At 44.4% G+C, this 15,687-nt stretch overlaps 1 protein-coding gene and 1 long non-coding RNA gene across 5 annotated transcripts in view; one reads left to right on the top strand and one right to left on the bottom strand.

The window, feature by feature from the left end:
* AUTS2 (activator of transcription and developmental regulator AUTS2) overlaps positions 1 to 15,687 on the bottom strand; it is a 1,117,705-nt gene that overhangs the window by 243,313 nt on the left and 858,705 nt on the right. The window lies entirely within an intron of this gene.
* LOC137206832 (uncharacterized) lies at positions 7,818 to 13,854 on the top strand. Its single transcript, XR_010934846.1, has 2 exons — positions 7,818 to 8,040; positions 12,539 to 13,854. It is a non-coding gene; the product is annotated as an uncharacterized lncRNA (long non-coding RNA).

The following is a 15,687-nucleotide window of genomic DNA, read 5'->3' as shown; positions in this document are numbered from 1 at the left end:
ACCGGGTCACGAACCGCATCCCCTGCATCGGCAGGCGGACCCTCAACCACTGCACCACCAGGGAAGCCCTATCATAGAACTTTTATGACACCAGGTAATGGTATAAATAAGGAAAGAATGCACTAAATATCTCTGTTCATTTAAACACGGTGCCTACTGAGTTGCTCTTACTTGAGTGGCAATTCTCTTCTTGGTAGGAGTAATTGTAGCTGTAGCCATAACAATACTAACGATCATAATCATAATAAAGCTATCGCTTGTTTTGTAGTTCCTCTGTATCTAAGCACTGCAATAAGATTTCACACATTATTTTCCTTCACCCTCTCAGTAACCCTGTAAGTTTGGTACTATTAGCTCATTGTACAGATGAGGAAACTGAGGCTTTAGGAGGGCAAGCAATCTATTGAATTCCTAGTAAAAGCAGAATCCCACCCACGTGTATCTGACTCCAAACTGCACAAGAAATCTCTACTCTAACGGGCCATTTAAAAGGAGAGTGATAAGATTAAAATAACAAATGCTAGAGATCTAAGGCTGGAACTTTTATTTTTCCCCTCTTTGCATCGTAGTAGAGCACTGCATCAAAGTCTGCCTATAGGTGCCTTCTCATGTCCTAACCAAAGCCCACTGGAAAAAGTGATCTAGTATAAGGTAAAGATGAAAGTGTATTTTGTAGGTATGACCAAGTCAAGAGTGTAGGTAATATATTTTGACAAAAGCTAAAAAGCTGAACAAAGAGCCATCGGCATCATCAAAACACTAGAGTCTAAGGATTTTGAGAGACTTCCCACAGAGCCCGGTAGGTGTCCCAGAGCCCCCTTGGGAAACACTGATCTGACCTACAGAGATGTTTGGTCTCACGTGGCACGCCAACTGCCCCCCACGAGGAGGCTGTCACGGTGATGTGACTGGTGTTCACTCCCTGCCTTCAACATTTCTTCCTTTTAGCGCTTCACATACTATAGTCCTTTGCCATCACATCTCCATCAGCCTTCAGAATAAATGCCTACATGGGCTGAGGGTGATACGTACAAGAACCCTCATTTCAGAACCGGAGAATACAGAGCCTGGGAACTTGTTCTTCATTTAAGGTACTAGGGTGAAGGTTACGGACACATGTTCATTCATCCATTCGCTGACCAAACACCTAGCATCTGCTAGGCTTGGAAAAACAGAAGGATAAGCAGACCCTGGATTGGTCAAAGATTGCTTAGATATGACAAAAGCATGTACCATAAAAGAAAATTGATAAATTGGACTTCATCAAAATTGATAACTGGGGCTTCAAAAGACACCACTAAGAAAATGAAAAGACAAGTCATAGTCTTGGAGAAAATATGGGCAAATCACGTACCTTAAAAGGGTTTGTATCCATTCTATGAAGAGAACTGAATTGTAAACTTAAGATGGATCAAATTTATAATTTGTAAATCACATCTCAATAAAGTTTAAAAAAGTAATGCACTCAGCCAACAGCCTCTTTTGGCAATTCACCCCTACTCTAATTCTTTCTTCAGCCTTCCTCATGGACAGCTGATGAGAACACCTAAGTGGGTCAAAGTTGGTCACGGTCAGTGGAGTGATACAGTAGAACCCTGCCAATGTCGCTAACCTTCTGTGTCCTTAGGCAAGTCACAACCTCTCTAAGTCTCAATTTCTCCCCTTCCATAAAAGAGGGATAAGCTCCGTACTGCTTATCTAAGTGAGTTGTTGGGTGTAGCATACGGGATGTGAAGCTATCCGTAAAAGGTTTTGTTTTTGTCAAGCCATTATGCCTGCTCTTGAGCCCTGGGACTTATATTAAAGTTAGTTCACCATGGTTAACACTGTGTTTCTGTTCTCTATTAAATTCTAATTGGCTTTAGTGGCATTCAGACATAGCTTTTATTCATCCTGTGATAGAGTGATTGGTTTCAGACACCAAGGCTGGCCTGGGGAGAAAGGCTGTGGCATCTGCTCACCATCAGTTCTATCCAACATATATAGTCCTTTTAACATCTTTATTGGAGTATAATTGCTTTACAATGATGTGTTAGTTTCTGCTGTATCACAAAGTGAATCAGCTATACATATACATATATCCCCATATCTCCTCCCTCTTGCGTCTCCCTCCCACCCTCCCTATCCCACCGCTCTAGGTGGTCACAAAGCACCGAGCTGATCTCCCTGTGCTATGCGGCTGCTTCCCACTAGCTATCTATTTAACATTTGGTAGTGTATATACGTCCATGCCATTCTCTCCCTTCTATCCAACATATTTTTAAAGGATGCAGCACCAGGGACTTCCCTGGTGGTCCAGTGGTTAGGACTCTGACTTTTCACTGACAAGGGCCTGGGTTTCATCCCTGATCCCTGGCCGGGGAACTAACTAAGATCCTATAAGCCTCGTAGCACAGCCCCCCCCACCCCCCCAAAAAAAGCGATGCAGCACCAGATTAAAATCTCAGAAGGGCTCTTCCTTTCAAAGGTGCGACTTCTGGTCAAAAAGAAAGACATGAGTCCTGTTCTTCTAAGAGTTGTTGAACCAACAAACCTAAAATGTTCCTTAACTCTATTAGAGTTTGTCCTTCATCTTTCCAAAGGCATGTCCTTTGAATCCCAGAGTTCCCCATGACCTAGTTGATACCACCCTTTTTATTTGATACTGCAGGTTCCCAAGAATTTTCAGTTGGGAAAAAGATATGGAGTTGATGGAAAAGAAAAAGCAAACAGGGCCAGTAAAGGCTTTGAGTATTTGGAGTTTTTTTTCTAATGGGAAAAAGTCCTTAAGCAGTAACCATACGTGTGAAAAGAGGTGCTCACGACCTTCTCCACAGTGCTGCTTCTTCGTTACCCCTCTCTGACCACATAAATTAGCAGAATTATGAAAATCAATAATAAAACGCCCTAGTCTTTATTCAACTTTCATATAACTTCTTTCTGTACCCTGCTTGCCCCAAATGCTGTATTTCAATCCTACAATCCTATCAAAATACATATTGTGAAAAATACCCTTAAAAGCACATTTGGAGACTTAGTCTGAAGCATAAAAAAAGGACATGAAAATAAATTTGGTTCAGGCTTTGCCAGATTATTTCTAAATGTTCGCTGTTATTATATTTCACATTAAGATGTTGACACGAACAAGGAAGCAAATAAAGGTATTGGTGATTCAAGTATTTTATCAGCATGTCACAGAGAAAATATCTCCCCAAATGGCTCTATTTTCACTTGCTAAATAAGATGTGTAACTCTCATTTATTTCCATTTCTGTATTTTTTCTGGATTGATCTATGACTCTGAAAGCTTGGGAAAGTGAGCAATTTCTATCACTAACTTAGCTGGACACAGATCCTATGCAAGACACCCAGCAATACAGGGCTCCAGTTGCTTCTCCTGTAGATTCTCTACTAACTGCTGTCAACCCCAACTGGGGCTCTTGCCCGGGTAGAAGAGATACCAAACATGGGACGGTAGCTGGGATTTGTGAGCTAAGATTCAGCCAGGAGTCCACTAATCTGATCACCAAACCCACTGTACCAATGTCGAAAACCCATTCAGACTGGCCTCTAGTTGCCGTTCTAGGTCAGTCAGTTGCTGAGGGAGCCCTCTTGGGAATTACCTGGCGTTGGGTGCTTCACAGAGCTTGGCATATATAGAAGAAAGAGTCCTAGTCAAGGCTTAAGAGGACCTAGGCTCTCTTTTGATCTCTGTTATGTATTTGCTGAGTGAACAAATCCCATCCTCAGTAAGGCTGTGTGATGTAGTGCCTAAGTCCAGGGATCCAGAAATGAAAACTGGGTTTGTTCTTAAATCTACTATTTATGACCAATGTGGCCTGGACCTCAGTTTTCTCACCTATAGACAGGATTGTATTTAATTATCTGTAAGGTCTCCTACAGCAGTATAATTCTTAATGCCCCAAACAAATCTCCCACAATTTTTTTCATTTTAATCACAAAAAAGTTACATATGATCAAATGATATAAAACTATTAGGTTGAAACATATCAAATGACTGATACTTGACCATTTTTGTATCAGTAAATGGCAATTTCAAAAGGATCAACTTAGCATCCAGTACCCCAAGTGCAAGTCTACCCTTTGTTGCTCGAGTATCACTCTGACATGAGTTATTAATATAAATTAATAACTTATATTTGTACAGTGCTTTGAAAGTTTAAAAGTGCTTTCATGTACATTATTCATATGTAACAAACATTTCCTGAGGGGCTGCTATGGGCTTGGGACTTTCAAATACAATTTCTCATTTAATCCTCACAACAGCTGAGAAAGATGGGTTATTCTGATCTACAGGGAGTGAAAAAACACTCAGGACAACGGGATGAAGTGCCCAAGGTCACACAGCAAGTAACTGACAGCCGAGATTCACACTCAGCTCTTCCCACAGACTCTCCTCCCACTGGTCTGCACAAGCCTAACATCCTTCTCTCATCCTAAGAACCCTGGAAACCATAATACCTTCATACGTTTGACGGGCAAAAGGAGGGTGTTTTAGGCTGGCACGGAGTTTCTTCCCGCTTTGTTTACGATGCCAAGCTTGAGACTGAAAATGGCAGATTCCTTCCCCAGTCCTGATGGAGAAGCAAGGTGCAGGTGTGTGAGGGGAATAGGGGGCTCCTATCTGCGGAGACTCTTACTGAGGCAGAAAAGCATATCTTATAGGTAAAAAATTCTGTTGCTTGGCTTGAAGCTAACCCCTACGACATACATTACTGTCTTTCTGTTCAATCAGTGTTCTGCTACAAGGATCAGTTACATTCAATCATCTGAAAGAGCTATTAAAATGCTGATAAAAAATTCATAAAGTAACACACAGTAATGAATCAGGAGAATTCAGTAAAGTGAGACCTACCCTTAGAGCAGGGCAAAAATGAAGGTGAACGATCGTTTGGGCCCAGCGGCCATGAAATACCCTTTTGGAAGATGAATAATTCTGTTTAGGGCTGATAAGTTGAACTAATTTATAATGCTGTTTTAGGTCCACTGCTGAAATATTTCAAATCCCTCAACTTTAAAATGCATTGCCTGTCAGAAACTGGTCTCTTAACAGTTTCCTCTTAACATTTTTCAAAATGTAACCTAGACCAATTTGCATGATTTAATGCTTATTGTATTATACTCTGCAAGATTTAAAATGGGAAATAAAATTTTAAAAAAAAGAGAGAGAGAGGGAGAGACAGAGAGAGGCAGACAAGGTGGCAGGAAGGGAACAAGTGAGGGCCAAGGGGAGCATTAAGATCTGTCAATTCTGGGCAGACTGTCCTGCTGGGATGAGGGAAATCTAACTGGACATCAAGGACCCACAGATTTCTAAGCCGGTGAGTAGACTTTGGCGGCCAAGTCTTTTGGAAACCACCCTCACTAAGGCAAGACTTGAAAGCAACTCTGTGAATCAAGAGGAGACGGTGGATGGAAACACTCCTCTGAAGTCTCACCACTGCCCTCCATTCCAATTCTCAAATGATTCCCAGGAATCCTTGGAAATCCTCCTAGGAGGCACTGCCGTGGTTTGGGTCACACCCTCATTATTTTTCGCCTGGATTCTTGCAAAAAGCCTCTTAATTGGCATCACTTTCTTTAGTCTCTCCTCTCCTTAATCCATGCTTTGTTCTGCTGCTACACTTTGCTTCCTAAAGGGAATCTGACCATTATACTCATTCTGATAACCCTCAATGGCTCCCCACTGCCTACAGGAGGGGTTCTCAGCTCTGGAGCAGCACCTGCAAGACTCTTTACCTTACAGCTTCCAACTTACTTATTTGCCTACATCTTCTGCTACTCTACAAAAAGAATAAAGGAAACAATGAACGGCTACAAAGTACGTAACTGAAATAAAAATTCGACCCAGATTAGACAAAAAATTCTAAAGGACAAAAAAAAAAAATTCAAGCAAACTAGTTTACAAAATAGGCAAAATACATCAATATGTTGAATAGCCTACAGATACGTAAAAAGACGCTCAATGTCACTAGTAACCGGGGAAATCCAAATTATAGTAATAGTGAGACAGGATTTTATACCCATCAGCCAAATATCCAAATGTCTACTGAGGGTAAATTGTTGCGCAACACGCGGGCAAAGGGAACTCTCACCCACTTTCAGGATGTGGAAACAGAGTCAACCGCTGTAGACAGCAACTAGCAGTAAGCAGTCAGGTCAAGCTGCCCACACCTTGGGACCCTGCCCATCCGATCCCTGATATACAGAAACCTGCTTCATTACAGAATTCTTCATACTACTAAAAATGGGAGACACTCTAAACATCCAGCAACAGGAGGGTTAATAAAGCAGGGTTTATCCGTATCATGAAATAATATACAGCAGTTAAAATAACCTGGAGCTCTACTTAAAATAGATAAACATGGAAAACATAATGTGTTGCTAAGAAAGCAACTTTCAAAAGGATATGTGTGGAGCGCATGATTTATATAGTTTAAAAATTGTAAAACAAATCCATACATTGTAGGACGATTCAAAGGAAAAGTAGAGGACCTCTTCCTCAATAGCGCTTCCTTTTAATAAGGGCGTTAGGCCAGGACTAAAACACTCCCCTAACAGCAAAAGGTGGATTACAGCAACCATTTACAAGCGGAGTAAGCTTCATCGTGTGGTTGGCTTTGGGTGTGGGCATCGTGTTGAGGGTGGGAGGATAAATAACATGCCTTCCAGGCTGGGCAGACTCAAAACTGTCCCTTTATTCCATCCTCCCTCTCATAATGGAATGCTCCTTGGACCCAGGCTTCTGCTGTCTCCAGTTATGGAGAACAATTGTGCCTCTTATGGAGGCTGTGGTTTCTGGGGCTGTTTCTCCATTTATTCATTTAGGAGGCTGTGGACCTGATCAGAAATAGCCACTTTGGTTGACAGATCACAGCCGCCCAGAGATTTTATAAATCTTGATTAATTGTTTCAATTCTTTGTTATGAAGGGTTTCCTCCATGTTGTGTTACTTAAAATTTTTTATATGACCCAAGTTGTCAAATGGAGGCAAAAACCCCACATAACATGTGATAATAAGGCTGTTACTGTGAAGGGCGCACTAATTCTGTATTTATTCACCTGTTCCCCATTACACAGATCTGTTAAACTAGCACTTTGTCCATCAACACTTGAGTGCTTAAAGCTGAGTAGGCCTCTTCTGTAACTGCGGGCACCAGCAAGAGCCAAATTGCGAGCTCTCAGAATGTGGCTGAAACTGTGGGATCCACCTGATAGATCCCTGCTCACTTGTCCAAGACTGTGTGGCCTCCCTTACCTCCCACCGATGTCTATAATATAGCAAAAGCTGCATGGGTTAAATTCTTTTTAAAAAAAGTGAGTTTTGGAAAGTAACAAGAGGAAAAGCCAAAGGAAATTATTTCCTCTGGTGACATTTGTGCTGGGTTACACCTCCATTGATTTATAGCTTCACAAAGCCACAGAACTAACCATATGGTCAATTAAAAAGAATTCCAATTTCCGTGCTCCTGGGCCCAGAACCTGAGAGAGAGAAGTTTCCTGTTTAACAAAGATCTCGGCCTTCTGTTGGGGGGGGGGGTGCATTTCAAGTACACCCCAAATCTTGACAGCTAACATCATGAGAAGCAATGGACATTTTCCCACTGAGGAGGGGGAAGGAAAGAAGGCTATTCGTGGGCTGCTTCAGACCCTGGTCTCCAAAGAATTTCACACTTCTCTCCAAGTGGTCTGGCTTCACCTCTGAATCAAGTAGCTCAAAACAGCATTTGAAATCTTAGACTCAGCAGGCTTAGCAATGTCCAGAAAAAGCCCTGCAAACGCCTCTGTGTCGCCAATATCAAATGGATATGTGGGTCATCTGAACTGCTAGCTGCTGACGAGCTCTCTGAACACGTGGCCCACTGTTTCACCGCTACCTTGAAGGGGAAGACCTGACTGCCCAGCGGCCAGCTGAGAAGACCACGGAGCCCCACACTCAGAGCTGGAAGAGGAAGGTCACACAGAAGCACACGCCGCCCGCCACATCCTGCCAATCGATCCAAATGGAGCTCCTTCTTAACTCTGAATTACAGAAAGATTGGTAGGTTACTTCGTCATTTATAAGCTCGTGAAGTTGAGGGGGGTTCAGGTAGGCTGACCTATAATTTATCAACCAAACTGGGACACCTTTGAGAGTCAGAGGGGGAGCCTCTTATTATGCCGGCACAAAAGACACACACGAGCTGGGACTGTGCCGGGGAAACTGGGGTGTATGATTACCTGGGTTTAGGGGGCTATTTTCTGATGGACTCTTCACATTTGAAGAAGAAAAAAGGAAAAAGGCAAAAGTGTCCAAATAACTCCTCCTCTCGTTGGATGACACAATCCAAATTGGAAATCGTCAATGTGGCAAGGCTGGTTTTATACAGAAATTTGACGGGTTTGGTTTTTCTTCCCTTTCTGTGTTTTGGCCTCAGGACCCCTCTACACTCTTTTTTGAGGGCTTCTAAAAAGCTACTGTTTATGTGTGTTATATCTACTGATAGGTATCTTATTAAAAATTAAAACTGAAAAGATTGTAAAATGTCTATTAATTCATTAAAAAATAACAAACCTATCACCCTTTAACAAAACATATTTTAATAAAAATATTTTTATTAAAAATAACTATATTTTCCAGAAAAAAATTAGTGAAAAGAGTAGCATTATTTTACATTTTTGCAAATCTTATGTCTGTTTTAATAGAAGACACCTGGATTCTCACATCTGCTTTTGCATTCAGTTTGTTTCAATCACGTGTCTGGAAAACTCTACTGTACATGAAAAGCGAATGCCTCTACATGTGAGAGAGTGAGGGTAGTGCAAAAGGCAAATACCGCCATATTGCAACGAAAGTAGCTTGGGCCTTGTGGAATTCCTGAAAGGGTCTTAAGGATTCCTGCCCCCTGAATACCTGGACCACACTTTGAGAACCACTGTGTTACTGGAAACAAGGAATGAAAGTGTTTCCCCACACTTTATTCTAGAGGAAAAGGAAGCTAGGTTTCTTCCACTGCTAATCATTGTGGCGCTGAGTGTAAAGGCCACCAACCTCGATTTGAACACGGAAGATCAAGTGGGAGGTCAGAATGCTAGTGCCTGAGGGATGGGGAGGGGCTTCACTAAGCCTAGAGAAGATTCACCTGGGGTGGAGAGGGCTGTTTTCAGAGCACCAGGGACTCAGGCCCTTTTTCGGGGGCAGCTCACAGGAGGAAGCAAGACCCTAGGAATAAAAGCCATCCCCGGCTCCCAGATTGGGGCGAGCAGTGTCCTGATAGTGAGCTGGGGGACACAGAGCACAGAGGACTTCCAGACTTCAAAATCCTTTGGCAAGTGGTAGGACACCGGCCCCGGACACAACTCTGAGGATAAATGGAGCACCAGGAGTTACTGAAGTTCAAGTTCCCTTCAGGAGTGCTGTCGCCAGCAGAAAATTTAAGGAGGCAAAGAAATGTCGTATTTCTTCCACACTGGAGACCATGGACTGAGGGTCCTACTCACTTCTCTGGTACCTGTCTTGCCTAACTTGGGAAGCCCCCGCGAGCCAGGCGTTTGTCCCTGCCCTGGGTGCAGCACACACCCCACTCTGAGGCCGGCATGAGAGCTAAATGGCCTGGCTTATCTGGGCTCCAAGATGCCAAAAGAGGTGAGAAAGAGCAAATGGAAGAGTTACCTTCCAAGGGTCACGCTCTCAGCCCCGGGGTCACTTAGCCAGGAGCTGTGCTGCGGGCTTTACACCGGCTACGACAGGCAGCTCATTTCCTCTAAACCTTCGTGTCCTCATCTGTAAACCGGAGAATCCTTCTTACGCTCTCGGCTTGGTGTGAGGAGCCGCTGAATTCGTTCACGGAAAAACAGCTCACGGAGCAGAACAAAGTAACTGCTAACCTGCTTTCCCTTTATCCCGCTCACCTGGAGCTTCTGTAGGGAATCTCCCCCAACCTTCCCTGGGTCAGAGTGCCTTACAGTTCCTCACAGCCCCTGCGTCTCTGCTGTGCACCACTGCTGTGACGCTACACGGCTCTGGGATTCCTCTCCCGCCACAGCAGAAGCTCCACGAGGGCAGGAAGAATGCCCTGGTTCTCCTTCTCTCCACTGCAGTCCCTGTGTCAAGTACAGTGTCTGGTGCTTCACGGGCACGCAGTGCTGGGGTGAAGAAAGGAAGGGACACGGAATGCATACCTATTATTCAGAAAAATTCCTCTCTGTGGTTTGGGAATATGATAGATTAGAATTCAAGAATCTGAGATTCAAAGGGAAAGTGAAGAGAAAGGAGGAAAACATACAACCTTAAGGAAGCAAACGTGAGTCAGTCTGGTATAGACATGGGATTGTGAGAGAAGGAAGATTCCTGAAAAAGGCTTTAGTTCTGAACAGGACGCCAGGTCGGGGTCCTCTGGCTCACAATAGTAGCAGACCTAAAATGCAAACATTAGCATGTTATCCTAATTAATACCTAAGCCTCTCTTCACAGCCCTGGTAAGTAAGCTTGTTAGTAAGTGATTAAAACATTTCTACCTGATTACTATACATTTAAACACTTTAAAAGGAATCACAGTTAATGGGATATCACAGGCAAGGTAGTAAATTACAGCTGTAACGTGCGTGTGTGTGTGCACGCGCTGTTTTGAGGGGAATCACTCTCCCCACTCTTCAGTCCCCTTCTGTTTCATTTTTGGAGTTGGAGATTTAAGGCTGACTTGGGGAGAGGAAGACATGGGGGAGGTAGGGAAAAGGATGAGGAAGGGCAAGTGGGATTTGAGCCACAGGAAGGATTTCAATACAGGGAAGTAAATACTTGGCTGGTACTAACCCACCTAATTAAAGATGCCTGCTAACTCACATCAAACATTGGGTACTATGAACAAAGCAGATGTATTAATTTTCCATTTCTGCAAAAGCTACACAACTCCCTGGCTACTCTTCTGCACCCCCCTCCTCTCCCTCCCATCTTCCTCCCTTTCTTGCCTTCCCTCCCCCCATCCCCTTTCTCTCTGACAGCACTATTAATGATCGTTAATGCCCCACAGGCTCTAATGGGTCCCGCTGGGAGCCCAGAAATACTGCAATTTGTATTGAGGATTTAGACATAACAACAACAACAAAAAAGCCCTCTGCTCCCAGGAGTCAGAGCTTGATCAGTTAGCTACCCCCCTGGAACTGCACAACAGAATAATAAATGACAGCTCTTCGATTAAATCAAGCCTTCTGCTGCAAGTGCTGGAGACAGTGTGATTGTCACCAGCAATCCACTGCTTGTTAACACCTCTGGGGTATGAACAAACAGTAGTCAACACTTAAAAAATTAAAAGTTTTTGGAATACCTTGGTATTTGGGGACACACGGGCCCGTGTGCATACACACACATACTTCTCAGAAAACCCCCTTAGATATTTTTGGTTAGTTTTTATGTTTTAGTTTTTTTTTTTTTTTTTTTTTTGCGGTACGCGGGCCTCTCACTGTTGTGGCCTCTCCCGTTGCGGAGCACAGGCTCCAGACGCACAGGCTCAGCGGCCATGGCTCACGAGCCCAGCTGTTCCGCGGTATGTGGGATCGTCCCGGACCGGGGCACGAACCCGTGTCCCCTGCATCGGCAGGCGGACTCTCAACCACTGCGCCACCAGGGAAGCCCACACATAGTATTCTTGATGAAACAATTTGCTAAGTGATAAAAGCTTCATTCTGCTTCTCAGGTTAGTCTACGGAAAGGGGGCACGTGAGGTGCAACAGGCTAAAGTTGAGTTTGTGGGTGACCTGCCATTTAAATGTATTTCCTGAAGGCTGTGATAATAACTGCCTTCTGAATAAAAAGCTAATTTTCAAAAAGTGGGTGATTAAGACAAGGTTTGATTTGGGTTGGGAATCACCCAGAATCAGCAGCCTCCTGTCTTGGAGATTCCAGTTTCACCAGATTCTAACTCCCTGTGGCAGGAAGATCTCTTTCCCATCCTCTCGTGGCATTCCATACCCACAGCACAGTTTGGGACCACAGCTAAGCCTCCAAAATGCTTGAAAGACAGAAAGGAATGCAGCAGGGTCTGGGAGGACCGTGCATTGAGTTGAGTTAATCCTCCCCGTACAGATTAAACACCGGATGCCCATCCCAGACTGTGAGAAGAAACAGGGAGCCTGCCTTTAAGGTGCTTACACATGAAATCAGAAGGGCAGCCAGAAGGGGTCCTCCCGAGCCCGGAAAGAGCAGAGTGGGTGACGTCTGCTGACTTCAGTCTCTAGAGATGGATGGTGTCCATCTGCACTTGACCTTTCCACGAGGTGCGATCCCATGTTTGTTTTGACAGGACAGCTGAGAATAATGATTCTCTCCCCCTCTTCCTCCCTCTCCCGCCTCCCCCCACTCTCCCCTGGGTGGAGAACAGGATTCCACACAGGATCTTAAAGTGAAAGGCAGATGGTTTCAACTACAGTTAGCCATATTCACTTGCAGATTCAGAATTACTGATGATAAAAGCTAAACTATGAGGCATGTTCCATCTGTTTATTTTCCAATTTTCATTTGTTGTAACCCTGTTATTATTACTGGGATTTTCCTCTCTCTCCAGAAGAGTTGCCATAAGGGCATCTACCTAGAGACATCTGCTGCCTCTTGCTCCAGACGCTGTCGCCCTCACTACTGCTGCTGAGGCCCTGCTCTCCCCCTGCGCACCCCCTCCTGTTCTCCTTTTATTCTTGGAAAGTCTGCAGCCTTCCGCTAGGACTGTGACGTCAGCATTATCTGCAGGCCCAGGGGTGAAAGGACACTCAAGGGACGCTGCTGGATGCGAGACTGCACGTGGGGCTCTGGGGGCGCCTGCTGTGCCGGTGCTTCACAAACTGGGTGCAAGGCGCTATGCCTGGAGGGACACCAATTTCAGGGACAGTGTCTGGTCCTGGAGCTTGACTTTAAGACTGGGAAGGAGGGGTTGGCAATTAACCTGATAGGTAACTGAGACATTACTGACACGGAGGCAAACACAAACGTGGAAATGCAACTGGACCACTTGGGTTCCCATCCCAGCCTGCTCGGGATGATGTGATGTGACCCCTGCCATGGGGATAATTTGGTAGAGAAATCTGAGAGGCACTGCTGCTCCCAAACCCCATGGTCCGTGGGTTCAATTCTTCCCAAGAGTGTGTGATTTAAATTCTCCAGCTGCATTTTTGGTCTCAGGTTCCTGATCTCTCCTCGGGACAACAGCTGGACTTACCCTGGGTGTCGTGATGCTTTATACAGCAGAAATTAAACACAACATTGTAAATCAACTATACTTCAATCAAGTTAAAAAAAAACCCCCAAAACACAAACAGTGCTTCAGAAAAGCCACCACGGTGCAGCTCGTGCCAACAAGAACTTCCTAAGTAACTTACAGGCCTCTTTTAATCAAGAGGCAAAGCTCTTCATCTTGTTGACACTTATGACCCTTGATTTAAAATACTCCAATTGTTTAATTCAGATGGGACCCAGAGAAGTGCAGGCCCTTTCCATTAGGACACTTGCCAATGGGGGCAATACATCAAGTCCCTGCCTCTAATCTGAATCACAGCTGTTTAGAAACCTGTCCTGGGTCTATCGTTTGGAGCCGCTTTTAAGAGGATCAACATTCTTCACGTTAACTCCATCTCCGTCTCTGCTCTGGGAGAACTGGCAAAAGGACGGGGGGGGGGGGGGGGGGGAAGCATCCCCCACCTGGTTTCATTTTGCTTCTGCTTCTCTCTTCCTTCTTGCCTAGACGCCTGCTTCTTACCCAGCAAGGCAGTTCTTAAAATTCATCTCTTTGGTAGTCTCGCCTGAGGCTAATGAACAAATAAAAATACAATGATGGTCACTCAGTGAGCACCGACAGGGTGAAGGCCCAGTCAGGCTCTGCAGAGCCACTAGCGGGGGGGGGGGGGGGGGGGGGGGGGAACACGCCCCGAAGTCACATGATTCACTGGAGTTTGAGCCTCGGGCCCTGGTAGCTCCCTTGGAATCTCCCAACTGCTGCAGTGTGTCGTTCTGCTCAGGTGTCGCCTTCGACACACCTAATGGTACTGTTCTTGATTTGTTTTCTTGGTCTCCTCCATTTAGAATACAGGCTTCAGGAAGGCACAATACACCAATCAGAGCCCTTGTGGGCCCCTGAGTAAGAGAACACTGCACTGTCTCTCTTTCACACGTAAAGCTGTGCGCAATTAATGTATACAACTTGATTAGCTTGGAGGGAAGTGTACACCCGTGGACACAGCACTATTACCACGATGTTCTGATGACAAGGAAAGTTAATGAGCAAAACACGTCCCGTCCTGTCTGACAATAAAACAAGTTGTGTGAATCTGAAAAACAGCAGAAGGTGACTCTGGCTTGTCTTAGAAGATTTTGGGAATTTTGTTGCCAAGCCTGAACACTTGCAGGAAGCTCATCGTTTAAAGAGAAAAAACAATTGAGATTTTTTTTCCTCACCCGCCACAGCGTATGAGGAGATATCAACCCAATAATTGAAATTGCCCGTCCTTTGCACAAACGTGATAGGCACTGCTCCTCCGAGGCTGTCTCCCTCTTTTTTGTGTCAGTCACACATCTACACTGCTATTCACACTTCAGTCACAAGTCCTCTGTACCTCTAATCTCTGTTATTTTGCTGTCGACTCCTCATGCCTCATTAGTCATGTTTGACACCTGCACCTAATACCTTTTCACTGACAATGCAGGACAGCTTCTGGGGAGGATATCTTCCAGAATAGTTTCAACAGAAGCCTGCGATTGTGTGGCAAAGGTGTGATACGGGGTCAGTGCGGCTCCACTCGCCCCATTCCCGTAAACTCTCTGCATTAAAATTCTCTAAACCTGCCTCCCTTTAAAGCCTGTGCATGAGGCTATTAGGTGCTGGAAGAGGGAGAACAAACCGAAGGAAATAAAAACAGTCTATAACGCTTTAATATTTAATTGACGACAAATCTATGTACTCAACCTCCGTACAGCAACATGCAAGGGGGCAGATGAGAAAATGTCTAAATACAGAGGAAAGCATTAAAAGGTTTTTATAACAGAGCTTAAAATTCATGACTTCTCGTCAGAAAGAGAAAAACAAATGTCGTATATTAACGCATATATGTGGAACCTAGAAAAATGGTACAGATGAACAGGTTTGCAGGGCAGAAATAGAGACACCGATGTAGAGAACAAACGTATGGACACCAACGGGGGGAAAGTGGCAGGGGGTGGGTGGTGGTGGTGATGGGATGAACTGGGAGATTGGGATTGACAATTCCAAAAAAAAATTCATGACCTCAAATTAATGAAAATCTCAGACTGAAAATTTCAAAATAGGTTTTGTTTTCATTATAAAGTCATTGCCAACTAAGTTCAACAAACAAGCAATCTCGATTGTTTAGCAGAGGGGGGATGGTCGGTGTAAAATTAAAAAAAAAAGAAATGTGTTCTTAAAAAGTAATTCTTTGTTGGTAGTGTTGTTGATAGTGAAAATGTTCTCTGCATTTGGGCCAATTTTCAAACTGTCTGTGTCCCACACATGGATCATCATAAACACACAGGCTCGCACTACAGTTTACTGACTTGTAAATCTAGTTCTAGACCTAAAACGTATAAGTCTCACTGCACTGTGACTATTCGGTGACACAGATGCATAAATGGCCGGTGTAGTTGGGTTAACACGTGACAACGTACTGGACCAGGGTCAGGCGCCTCCTTTGGGGACCAACGTTTCTTCTCTTT

Source organism: Pseudorca crassidens, chromosome 15, assembly GCF_039906515.1.
Source record: "Pseudorca crassidens isolate mPseCra1 chromosome 15, mPseCra1.hap1, whole genome shotgun sequence".
Classification (NCBI taxonomy): Eukaryota; Metazoa; Chordata; class Mammalia; order Artiodactyla; family Delphinidae; genus Pseudorca; species Pseudorca crassidens.
Note: the sequence above shows the minus strand (reverse complement) of the source record. Positions and strands in the feature narration are given on the sequence as shown.